The sequence below is a fragment of the Notolepis coatsorum genome (genome assembly GCF_963971535.1).
Source record: "Notolepis coatsorum genome assembly, chromosome: 18".
NCBI classification, from domain to species: domain Eukaryota; kingdom Metazoa; phylum Chordata; class Actinopteri; order Aulopiformes; family Paralepididae; genus Notolepis; species Notolepis coatsorum.
Window position 1 is genome coordinate 20,218,343 of NC_140182.1, and position 12,430 is coordinate 20,230,772.

The following is a 12,430-nucleotide window of genomic DNA, read 5'->3' on the forward strand; positions in this document are numbered from 1 at the left end:
CTCCAGGACTTTCGTGGAGAATCCCTGTGGAGAACCTGGTTCCCCGTTCGGAGCTGCGCCTCGTTATCTGCCCGCTTTACGCGTTGCGCTCTGGTGAGTTTTTGGAAACAGTTCTTTTTGGATCATCAGTTTTTTGTGTGTTTGTGAAACACCGAAGAGATCCCATTTTTGTTTGTACTGTTCTCACCTATTTTTGTGTTGGATTTACACTTTGGATTACCGTATTGTTTTTTCTCTGGACTCTGCTAACTCGTGTGTGGTACACCGAAGATCAAGTCACTTGGATATATACTGGATCAGTCACCTCTCTGCTTCTGTTGTGCGCTGGGCTAACTCTGATTTCTCTCTCTCTCTGTTTCCACCGGGGGTGAAAGCTGGGAGGATCTGCAGAGCCGCTTCAGACGTCACAAGCCAATTCCTCACCACCACCTACTGGGAGTATCTGCAGAGCCGCAACAATCTTCACATGCCAGATTCCCCGTTTGTTCGGTTGCTCAACTTCATTCCATCTTGTAATTCTGAAAATAAATACGCCCTTGCTTTGGCTAACTCTGAACAACTCTCTCTGTGCCGTTGCGTTTGAGGTCGGTTACAAACCCTAACACTTTTCCCAAAACTCTAAACACAAAACACTTTTCTCAAGCTACATACAGTACACAAAACCTCACATTCTCTTTTAAAAAATCAAACTATCACACCAAAACAGTTGCCCATATGCTCAAAAGCAAACATTGACACCAAAATCCCTCTCAAGGCCTGCAAACATGTAAACAGTATCATTACGCACAACAACAAATAATTGAAAACACAATGTTAAGAATGTGAGAATGTTCTTTTTACAGTTTCACAACTGCCAGGACAATTTTATTTTTTTTTACTTTCTTATCTATTCTCAAAATATATGTATTGGGCATTTATAGATTTGTGTGTTTCATAGGAATAGTATGTAAAATTATCGTAAGAAAATACAGTTATCACAACTCAATGCAAAAATGTGTAAACACTACGGAGGATCCATTACACACAACAATACATGTAAAAATGTAAAACACAATGTGATGTTTCTTTTTTTTATTTAAATGTTTTACAGTAATTACATAACTCCACTATCCTTATCAATATGTCACCGTTTTTTTGTAAGCAATTTGAATACAGTAACAGTATACATATAGGCCTACTACTATACAGTAAGGCATCTTGTACACATCCTTCTTGCCCCCCACCCTCAAAGAAGAAAATAAAAATCCTTTGGAACCTTCAGTAAACTGTGCACTCTGCACTGGCTTATGTGTGGTCACATCATTTGCAACAAGTGTCTTACATTTTGAGTCGTTGTGTTTTATCAATGACACCAGGTGTGTTCATTTTGTTCAATTTTTTCACATGACTTCAATGTGCACATTTGATCAGAGATTTTTGCAACATGTGTTTTAGCAAGACAACATGTGTTTAGGGTTGTGAGAAAAGGGGGTTGAGTTTTGTGAATTGTGTGTAGTAAATTCCTACAGAATCCTACAATAATCTAAGGTTATTGTAGTACAGTACAATGAGATTGCTTATCTGGAAGGAGGAGAAAGGGATCATATTGATAGAATTGTTGGTCTCTTCATCTGACTTAAAGCAGATGGAAGAAATAAACGTGTAGCCAGACCAAACCATGAACTATAGTCCAATTCAACATTTATTTGAGCCAGAGGCCAAGGTGAATAAGAAGTTTGCCTTTTGCATACAAAAGATTATCAGAAAACATCAACATGGCTGCCTGTGTACAGAAATCACAAATAAGGTTTGCATTCTCAAACCCCAATATGTACAGAAACAGTCACTTGGTTAACATAATTTGAACATAGAGAATTTACTGTACACATTATACATGAGTAAATCTGGTTTACAGATCAGGGATCTGTACATTACTCTACTCTATAAACAACTATTGGTGTTTCCCATGATTTACTCACGTAAAATGCAATCAGCTCACAGTAGTCTCTGGGTGGGGCGCGGGGAGCACGCAGATCGGGGTTGGGTGATCTGGGCTCCAGACTAACATTTTGTGTCCCCTTATATCCTATAATTTCTAGCCAATAATAGCACATTTTACTAATATGGTCCTCCAATCCGGCTGGTGCTTCTGGAAGGGCGGTCCGCCCTTCCCCCTGGTTTCCTCTGGGGGGGGGCTGGTTGCCCCCCCCCTCCTCGCTTTCCTGTGTGGGTCCTGTCCCACAGGTGGGGGCTGGTGTGATGTCATCTTCCCTCAGTGATAAGAAGGGGGGTCCTTATGGCCCCCCCCTCCTTGGTGTGATCTCTCAACTCAACTGATTGCCGTACTGTTCCAATAAACTTTTTTTTTTTTTTAAACTTAAATTTTTTATTAACAGTTATTTAGACAGACAGCACTTACAAAAAATAAATAATAAAAAATGAAGAGACTTGCATCACAATAAAAACAAAAAGAAAAAACAGTGCACATAAATATTTACATGGGTATCACATGGTTAGTTGTCTGGTTCCCCTACTGTTGTTTTCTAGGTATTTGATACAAAGGCTGATTGTGTATCTCCCTTAAACAGGCATAAACAGGTAATTCCTACTCAAAGACAATAAATGCTGACTAAGGTTTGTATGTGTGATCTGGGTCCAGAGACCCTCCTTGAGTTTCTTTCTTCCCTTCTCCTTCGTCCTTTCTTTTTTTTCCTCTTGTTTATTAACTTTCACTTTGCCTTTTGTTTCACCCATACACCAACCACATCATCCCTGAATATTTAATATCACACCGTTAAACAGACATAAATAATAAGGTATAAAAGCATTCAGCACTTGTAATATCCCAAAAACAAAATAGAAAATATTAACTAAAGTACAGGTGTGTGACATGGGTTCATAGACCCTGCTTGAACATCTTTCCTCCTTTACCCTTCGCTCTCTTGTGTTGCATTTGGTTCTTCCTCTGTGATGTCGTTCTCGTTCCTTTTATAATCCTCCCACTTTCCCCATCTTTCCCCAAATTTCTCTTCCTGTAACCTCAGCATGTGTGTTATCCTTTCCATATCCTGTATTTCTTCCACTATTCCTACCCATTTTGCTATTGTCGGTGGGTCTTCCTTATACCACAGTCTCGTTATTGCTTTTCTGGCCGCTATCAACATTATCTTTATTAAATATTTGTCCCCCCCTTGTATTCCCTCGTGTGTCAGGTCTCCTAAGTAAAGCACCAGTCCTGTTTGTGGTATTCCGTATCCTAATATTCTGATCATTGCTTCCCCTATCTCCTCCCAATACCCCTTCAGCTTCTGACATCCCCAGAATATGTGCGTGTGATTTGCCCCCTCCTTCCCACACATCCTCCAGCATGCTTTTTGTGTTGGTGCATATTTTCCCTTCAGCTCTGGGGTTATAAAGAATCTGATTATGTTTTTCCATCCAAATTCTTTCCATATTCTCGATCCTGTTGTTGAATGTTGTACCTCGCATATGTTCCCCCATTCCTTCCCTGTTATTTCTTTTTTTTTTTTAATTTTTTTTATTATTGCAAAACAAAACTTATTAAAAGTCAGTACTCAACACACAATGTATAATGAAACTTTCAGTAAAGGTGGTTAAAATATATGCAAGTACAGAAACAGGATAAAACAAAAATAGTCAATAATAACATTTTAACCGTATACCGTGTATATCCAGCGAAGTTACAATTATATAAATGTTAGTATATAATATACCCCTAATACCTATTTTCTAAAACCCTACACACATATGCTCCAGCTCAAACCCCCCCCCTCCCGGACCCCCTCTTGGATAGTACCTCCATTATCCCTCACTCCTAACCAGACATCACCATTATAGGCTAGCTTTTATTCTCTCCACCACTTCTAACCACATTAACATTTTGGATTCATTGAGCCCCAGAATTCTTGCTGTAGATATTTCTTGATATATCACATCGAGATATGTAAGAAACCACACTTTCCGGCACATTTTTTCCGGTTGAAACCAATGTGATGCAATCAGTTTTTTAGCTACTGTGATACCCGATAAAACCAATCTTTTTAGTTGTGGGTTCACTGCAAACTCAAAAACATCATTCAATAGCAATACCGCGGGGTGTACAGGTATATTCCAAAATACGAGTATTGATAATTGTTGGGACACATCTTTCCAGAATGCCTTAACTGGTGGGCAGTCCCAATACATGTGCATAAATGTTCCTTCGTCCCCATTTGTACATTGGGAGCATTTGGAGTCTTGTATAAGCCCCATTTTGCACAGCCTTATAGGAGTCAAGTATGTCCTGTGAATATAGTTCAGATTGATTTGTTGATGATCCGGGTTCCTTGATGTAAGTCGGACATTTGCCCAGGCTCCTTGCCAATCAAAGTCATTTTCCAGGTCTGGTATATCCCTCCTCCAGACATTGTCTAGTTGAAGGGTTTCGTACGAGGACGTTAGTAATTGATAATAAAAACCTTCCCTGTTATTTCTATCTCTAGCTCTCTCTCCCATTTCTCCCTTATGTAATCGGTCGTGTGTCCCTTGCTGGTCATTATAGCCCGGTATATTGCTGATATTACTCTTCCTTGCCCCCCTTCGTATGCCCATACTATCATCTTTATTATTCCATTCTGTTCCTCGTCTTTGGCCCCCCTTATTTCTTTGTTGTAGTAGTCTCTAACCTGTAGATATCTGAAGTGGTCCCTGTTTTCTAGTCCAAATTTCTCCTTTAATTTTTGTAGTGTCTGCATTTCTCCCTTCTCTATCATTTTGCATATTGCTGTTGCCCCCCCCCCCCTCTCCCACCTTCTGAATCCATGGTCTAACCTCCCTGGTTTGAATCTCTTGTCATGTGCTACCCATCTCAGGACCCCTGACTGCTTCTCCAATTTGTGTGTTTTTACTACTCTGTTCCATATGGTCAAGGTGCATTTGGTGATTGGATCTAATAGTCCCTCTTTTTCTTTAAATAGTTCCCTATCCCCCACCAGAGCTTGTACCTTGTATCCCTCCCCTTCTTTTTCAATGTCTTTCCATCTTGCCTCATATCTGTCGTTACACCAGCACGTCACTGCTCTCAGTTGTGCTGCATAGTAATAATCTTGTAGGCTGGGTACTGCCATCCCTCCCTCTTCCTTTGGTAGTTGTAGTGTTTTATATCTGACCCGTGGTCTTCTCCCCGCCCATATGAACCTCGATATCAGTCTGTCCCACTCCCTGAATTGATTCTGTGGTATTTGTATCGGTAGTGACTGGAATAGGTACAGTAACCTTGATAGTATGTTCATTTTAATGACCTCTATTCTTGAATTGAAGTCCAAAGGCATTACTGTCCATCTCTCTAGGTCTCTCTTGATGTTCTGATTTATCTGTGTATAATTCGCCTCAAACAGTTTCTCCACCCCTCTCGTGATGTTCACCCCTAAGTATTTAATCTTGTCCATGTCCCATCTTATCCCGTACTGTTCTCTAATTTCCGTCGTTGGAGAATAGTTCCATGCTAAGGTCTGTGTCTTTGTCACGTTTAGTTTGTATCCTGAGTAGTGGCCATATTCCTTCAGTAGATCCATCAGTGCCGGGAAGCTCTTTTCTGGTTGCCTCATGTATACTATCACGTCGTCTGCAAATAAGCCTAGTTTATATTCCGTTCCCTTTATCCTTACTCCCTTGATGTCCTCGGTCTGCCTGATCAGTTGTGCCAGTGGTTCTATGAAAACGGCGAAGAGCGTCGGTGAGAGACAACATCCCTGTCTGGTAGCCCTCTCTAATCTGATTCTATCCGTCAAGCTGCCATTCACCTTAACCCTCGCTGTCGGCTCTTGATATAGCGCCTTGATCATCTTCATCGCCCTCCCGTTCAGTCCGAACCTCATCAATGTTTTATATAAAAATGTCCAGCTCACACTGTCGAACGCTTTTTCTGCATCTAGGCTAATCAGTACCGCGCTACCCCCTTGTTTTTGTATCTCCTCTACTATGTGTAATGTCTTTCTCACGTTGTCCTGTGTCTGTCTCCCTTTAATAAATCCAGTTTGATCTTCATCTATAATGTCTGGCATAAACGTCTCAAATCTTTTTGATATTATCGATGTATACATCTTGTAATCTACGTTGAGTATGGACACAGGTCTGAAACTACTACATAATTCCCTATCCTTCCCTTCCTTCGGTATCGTGGTGATTATGGCTTCCTTCCACGAGGGGGGCATTTTCCCCTCTTCCATCGTGTGTCTGAACGCCGCCCCTAACATGGGTGCTAATTCAGTTCTAAATGTCTTGTAGAATTCCGATGGGAATCCGTCGCTCCCCGGAGACTTGTTGTTTTTAGCTCTACTAATTGCATCTTCCAGTTCTTGTTCCGTAATTCATTCATTCTGTTCTTTCCCTATCGATGGTAACTCTAGCTTCTCCAGATATGTTTCTATTTCCTCTTCTCCCGCTGCTTTTGGCTGTGTGTATAATTTCTCATAGTATTCTCTAAATGTCCTCTCTATTTCAGCTGGGTCCCTCAATATTTCATTAGTCTTTGTATCCCTTATTGTGTGTATCGTGTTCAACTTCTGTTGCGTTCTAATTCTCCTAGCCAACAGTCTGGTCGCTTTTGGTCCCCCTTCATAGTACGTTTGTTTCATGAACCTCGCTTTCTTTTCTATTTCCGTCAATAATTCCCTATTTATCCTGGCCTTTACTTCTTTGATTTCTCCGAGCGTTTCCTGTTCTTTTGATATCTGGTGTCTCCCCTCTAGCTTCTTTAGCTTCCCTATCAGATTGTGATATGTCTCCGTTCTGGCCTTCTTCAGCATTGCTGTTTTTTCCATCAATTTCCCCCTTATCACTACCTTCAGTGTGTCCCATAGAATGTTCGGGTCTACCGCCCCGTTGTCATTTTCTTCCTTATATCTGGCTATCTCCTCCTTGATCTGACTCACCACCCCTTTGTTATTTAATATTCCTACATTTAGTCTCCAAATCGTGTTCCTCCGTCTCCCTTCTAGATCTACTGTCAGATATATGGCACTGTGATCCGATATGTCCGCCACTCCTATACTGCTCTCCCGTGCCCTGTAACTGTCCCCCGTCGTCATCAAAAAGTAGTCTATTCTCGCATACGTCACGTGTGGGTGTGAGTAATGTGTGTATTCCCTGTCCATGGCGTGCATCTCCCTCCAAACGTCTGTAATTCCCATTTCCGTCATCTGAATATTCATATATCTACTGATGGGCGCCCGTCCTTTTCTAGTACTTGTGGTGTCTAGGTCGTGATTCAGTACTACGTTAAAATCTCCCGTACATATCAATATCCCTTCTAGTTCCATCACTATCATGTCAAAAATGGTCTCATATAAATCCCTCTCACTCTCTGGGGGTGCATAAACATTTACTAACGTAACCATTTGGCCCTCCATTTTCCCCTTCACCAAAACAAACCTTCCCTCCTTGTCTCTTACTTCCTTGATCAATTCAAATTTGACTGTGTTTTTGATTAACGTGATTACTCCTCTCCTCGGGTTTTGTTCAAAGGAACTATAGTATGCATTTTCATATCCAAATCTCTTCAGTTTCTCATGACCCTGTGCTACCAAATGTGTCTCCTGCAGAAAAATCACTTCCATCTCACTTTTTTTACATTTCAACATCACTTTGCCCCTTTTTATCGCATTATTCATTCCATTAACGTTTAACGACATCATTTTTATACCTTTAACCCTTGTCATCTTTCTTCTTCTTTCGTCTGTCAGTCCCCCCCATGTCACACTCATTCCCCCCTCCGGTTGGAGCCTCCGCTCTCTTCACCGAATACATATAATGATTAACATAAATAAAAAACATAAACTTTACATAAAGTGCTCCCAAGGCGTTCGGGGGGTCTCTGTGTCCCCCCCTGTCCCCTGCTGGTGGGTGAGGGGTAATTGCCCTCCTAGCGAGGGGCCCCCTCCTGACGGCTTGGGGGTTTGAAACCCTTGCCCCCAATCGCTCGTCATATTTGTCCAGCTTTCTTACTGTTTCTTTTTTTGCTTTCGAGCTCCTGGTCAAAAGCGCTCTGCCCTTCCTTTTGATCAAAGACCCTCTTTTCTTGGTCCCTCTCAATGTGACTCATATGTTTCATTGTCCCTCCTTCCTCCCATATCCGTGTGCGGTGTCTCCCGTGTACCCCTTATTATTTTCTTTTCCTCTCCTCTATTTTCTATGTGATGTCCATTTATCCCCTTAATCCCTCCCAACTGTGTTACTCACAGCGTGTTTCTATGTATCTGTTTCAGTATGGTCTGTGTCTCGCCTATCAAACCTAGTTATATTTCCATTTATTTCCTCCATCAGCTTGTGTATTATGTGTCCATGTATACGTTACGTTCATTTCTATATCCTGCCTCTACCTGGGAGTGTGTGCTTATGCATATGTTATTTCAGTTTCTATACTTTGTCTCTATTTGAATAGTTTTTTCAATCTCTTGTGCGTGTACTCATCCGTTCGTCTCCTCCCGCCTCCTCTCCGTCTGACCTCCTCATCCGTCTCCGTCCTCGCTCCATCACGTTTCACCTCCGCCTTCTCCTCTCTCCTCCCTCCGGTTTCGGTCTTCCACTCTGATCCACCTGCGGGCTCCTTCCAATCTCTGCTGCAGGCTCCGCGTCTGTTCCTCCCGCCTCCTTCCTTCTCCGTCCTCCGCCATCCTCATCCCTCGCCGTCTCATCTCTCGCTCCGCTTCTCGTGCCGTCGCGTACATCGCCGCTCCTTCCTCCCAGTGAATCCTTAGCGAGGTCATGGGTGACTGGAATCTCATTCTGTTTTCTTTCAGGGTTTTCTTCAGTCCCGCGTAGGACCTGCGTGTTATCGCTACCGCTGTCGAGTAGTCGTGATCAAATGATAGTCTTTTCCTTTCGATTTCAATCTTCTTGGTCCACGCGGTTCTGAGTACCAATTCCTTAACCTCGAATCTCAGAAAGTTAATAATCACCGCCCTCGGAGGTCTGTCCGGTTGTGGTCTCGGAGCCAACGCCCTGTGGGCCCTCTGTATCTCCATTTTTTCCAGTCCCGTTTCCTTCATTTGTTCTTTGATAAGCTTTTCCACATATAGGGTCACCGATTCCCCTTCGACTCCTTCTTTCAGTCCCCATATTCTGATGTTATTTCTCCGTGACCTCCCCTCCATGTCCGACATCTTTGTCTCCATCTGTTCTTGTTTCTGAATCACACATGTTAATACCTCGTGTATCTCCGTGTTCCATTCCTCCGCGTGAGCCGTCCTAGTCTGTAACTCGGTCACGTTTCTGTTCTGTTCCGCCATCTTCTCCTCCACCCTTTTGATTTCTGTATTCATTTCACCTCTGAAGTCCTCCTGTTCCTTCCTCAATTCCTCCCATAGCTTCCCAATATCATTCCTTATCGTGTCCGTGTTCAGTTTTATCGCCGCTGTTATGTTCTCCAGTATCCCGGCCTGCATGTTCACGGCCCATCCTGGCATTCCCGTGTCTGCCTCAGCGGTACCTCCCCCTTCTTTCGCCTGGCTTTTCTCGGCTTCGCTCCGGGGATTCTGTTTCTTCGGATTCTCTCCTTCTCGTATGTTCTCCATTTCTATTTCCTTCACAATCGTTGTCTCTTCCTTACTTCTCGTGAGCATTTTCCTTTTTAATTACTTTTCGGGTCTTTTTTTATCCGTTTTTTCACTCATTTGACCAGGAGCTCTTTCGCACGTGTGTTACCCGTCTGCTCTCATACCGGAAGACTCTCCAATAAACCTTTTACCAACTGTATCTCCCGTATATATGAATTTACCCATTTCTAATATTATGGTTTACTCTTTTGATACTAAACAGTTGATTAATAGATATAACTTTGTTTGTGACTTAGTGTCCATGACTAATCATTTCTTCAGCATGTCTAAAACTGGCCTGCCCTGTGGTCAAGCCCAGCTGTCTTTGATCAGCATTTACATACAGTCAGTTCGAAAAGGTGTTTGTTCTCCTCTCTAATTTAGTCATTGTTTGAGTGGGGGTTGAGAATGGCTCTTGCTGTTTATCTGCTGCAGCTGTCTCAGACTGTTTTAGCCACTGAGTCTCTCTCTGCTATTGAAAGATACATCTGGCTTTACATTATGGGTCTAATTTATTCACACCTATTAATTATGAAATTCAACGTCAATACTACCACAGTGTCTACAGGTGAAATGTGTTTATGGTTTTGGCAAATGGGGGCTAGTTTTATTGAATGTGTTTAGGGAACTGGTCATTTGGTTTAAGGTATTGGGTTTTGTGTTTTAGCAATCGTGAAAAAACTGTAGTAAGCTCAGGACTATCTTATCTTTCAAACATTCAAACAGCTACTGTACCAAACCAGACCACTAGGTGGCTGCCTCTCAATGTTCCAAGAGGTCACACAGAACTGTAGGTAGAACAGCATGGTTTACACAGAACAGAACTGAATGTAAAACAGTATAGTTTATACAGACATGTAGGTAAAACAGCATAGTTTATAGTACAGACATGTAGGTAAAACAGCATAGTTTATACAGACATGTAGGTAAAACAGCATAGTTTATACAGACATGTACTGTAGGTAAAACAGCCTAGTTTATACAGACATGTAGGTAAAACAGCATAGTTTATAGAGACATGTAGGTAAAACAGCATAGTTTATAGAGACATGTAGGTAAAACAGCCTAGTTTATACAGACATGTAGGTAAAACAGCATAGTTTATAGAGACATGTAGGTAAAACAGCATAGTTTATAGAGACATGTAGGTAAAACAGCATAGTTTATACAGACATGTAGGTAAAACAGCATAGTTTATACAGAAATGTAGGTAAAACAGCATAGTTTATACAGACATGTAGGTAAAACAGTATAGTTTATACAGACATGTAGGTAAAACAGCATAGTTTACACAGATTTGTAGTTAGAACAGCCTAGTTTACACATGTAGGTAAAACAGTCCTATCTTATCATTTATCCTGTGCTTGGAATATTCTACGGGCCAAATTAGATTAGACATACTGTACACCAGGATTAAAAAAAACGGATTCAAAACATACATTAGGAATTAGGAAAATAATAGAATATACCTTGTACATATGCACTCAACTCTCAATATTGATAAAACAGACAAACTTTGAGTTTATTGTGTCATTAGCCCGGGTAGTTTTCAAGTCTCTGGAAATAGTTTTTCATGCATACTGTACAATAATGAATGGCAGCGAATGACTTCTTCTGAAAGTAGGAAAAGGAACCCTGATATCTCCAGCTGACTGTGTCCAGAGGCGTTATTTTTTTCCGTAGCCGCATTTTGCGGAGACGCTCTCTGATTGGCCACTTTATGTGACATGTGTGCCCAATCGTGTTTCTACACCGGTTAAGCTTAGGCACTCTTTCGAAGTTGGTTAAGGTCAAGTCAAGTCAAGTCAAGAGTTTTATTTGTCACGGCATACAAGTATACAATGAAATGCGGGTGGTCTGGCCCGCAACGATGTGCATTACAGTGGTACAACATAGAATCCAATAAAAACAACATTGTGCAATAAACAGGTAACAGGTAACATGGTGTTACTCTCTAACAAGGTTAGAGTTTGTCTTAGAGCAGGGCGATAGAACACCAGCCCTGATTCCAAACTCTAACCTTAACCAACTTCGAAAGAGTCGCCTAAGCTTAACCAGTGATAAACTAGGCGTTAGGTAGTTTGCAGGCTGTTAGACCCGGAAATGGGCAAATACACAGCTCGTCACGCGATTGGGCGCACATGTCAGTGGCCAATCAGAGAGCGTCAGTCAGTGACCAATCAGAGAGCATCTCCGCAAAATGCGGCTACGGAAAAAAATAACACGGTGCAGAGTACTGTAGACACTGATGTGACACCAGGTGCCACCAGGGGGCGTGGTAGTCATGTATGCCTTGTTTAGATTACTGCAACTCTGTGGCCTGACGCGTGAACACTTTAGGCAACCAACATGCCCTTCCGCGTTGCTCTGAATTGCTCTGATTGGCCGAGCGCGCGCCTGCGCATGAGCCGCGACGCGCTCCTCAGAGGCAGGAATACTAAGTTCCCCCTTAAGCTCCAGGAGAGAGGAGAGAGGCTGAAAACCCGCAGTTCTTGCCCGACTGATGGGAGCCGAATCCCGGATCCGATTTTTCTGATGAATACCCCCAAAACATGGAGGTCCCGAACGCGTGAATGCTTTACCCAACCCAGTTGTGTTTCCGCGTCTCTGATTGGCCAGGTAATTTCTGGTCATGTGACATGTACGCCCAATCGTGGGACCGCAAGTGTCTACACTGGTTAAGCTTAGGCGCTCTTTAGAAGTTGGTTAAGGTTAGAGTTTGTCTTAGAGCGTGGCGATAGAACGCCTGCCCTTCTTTCGACGGTTAAGCTTAGGCACTCTTTCGAAGTTGGTTACGGTTAGCGTTTGTCTTAGAGCATGGCGATAGAACGCCAGGTAGTTTGCAGGCTGTTAGACCC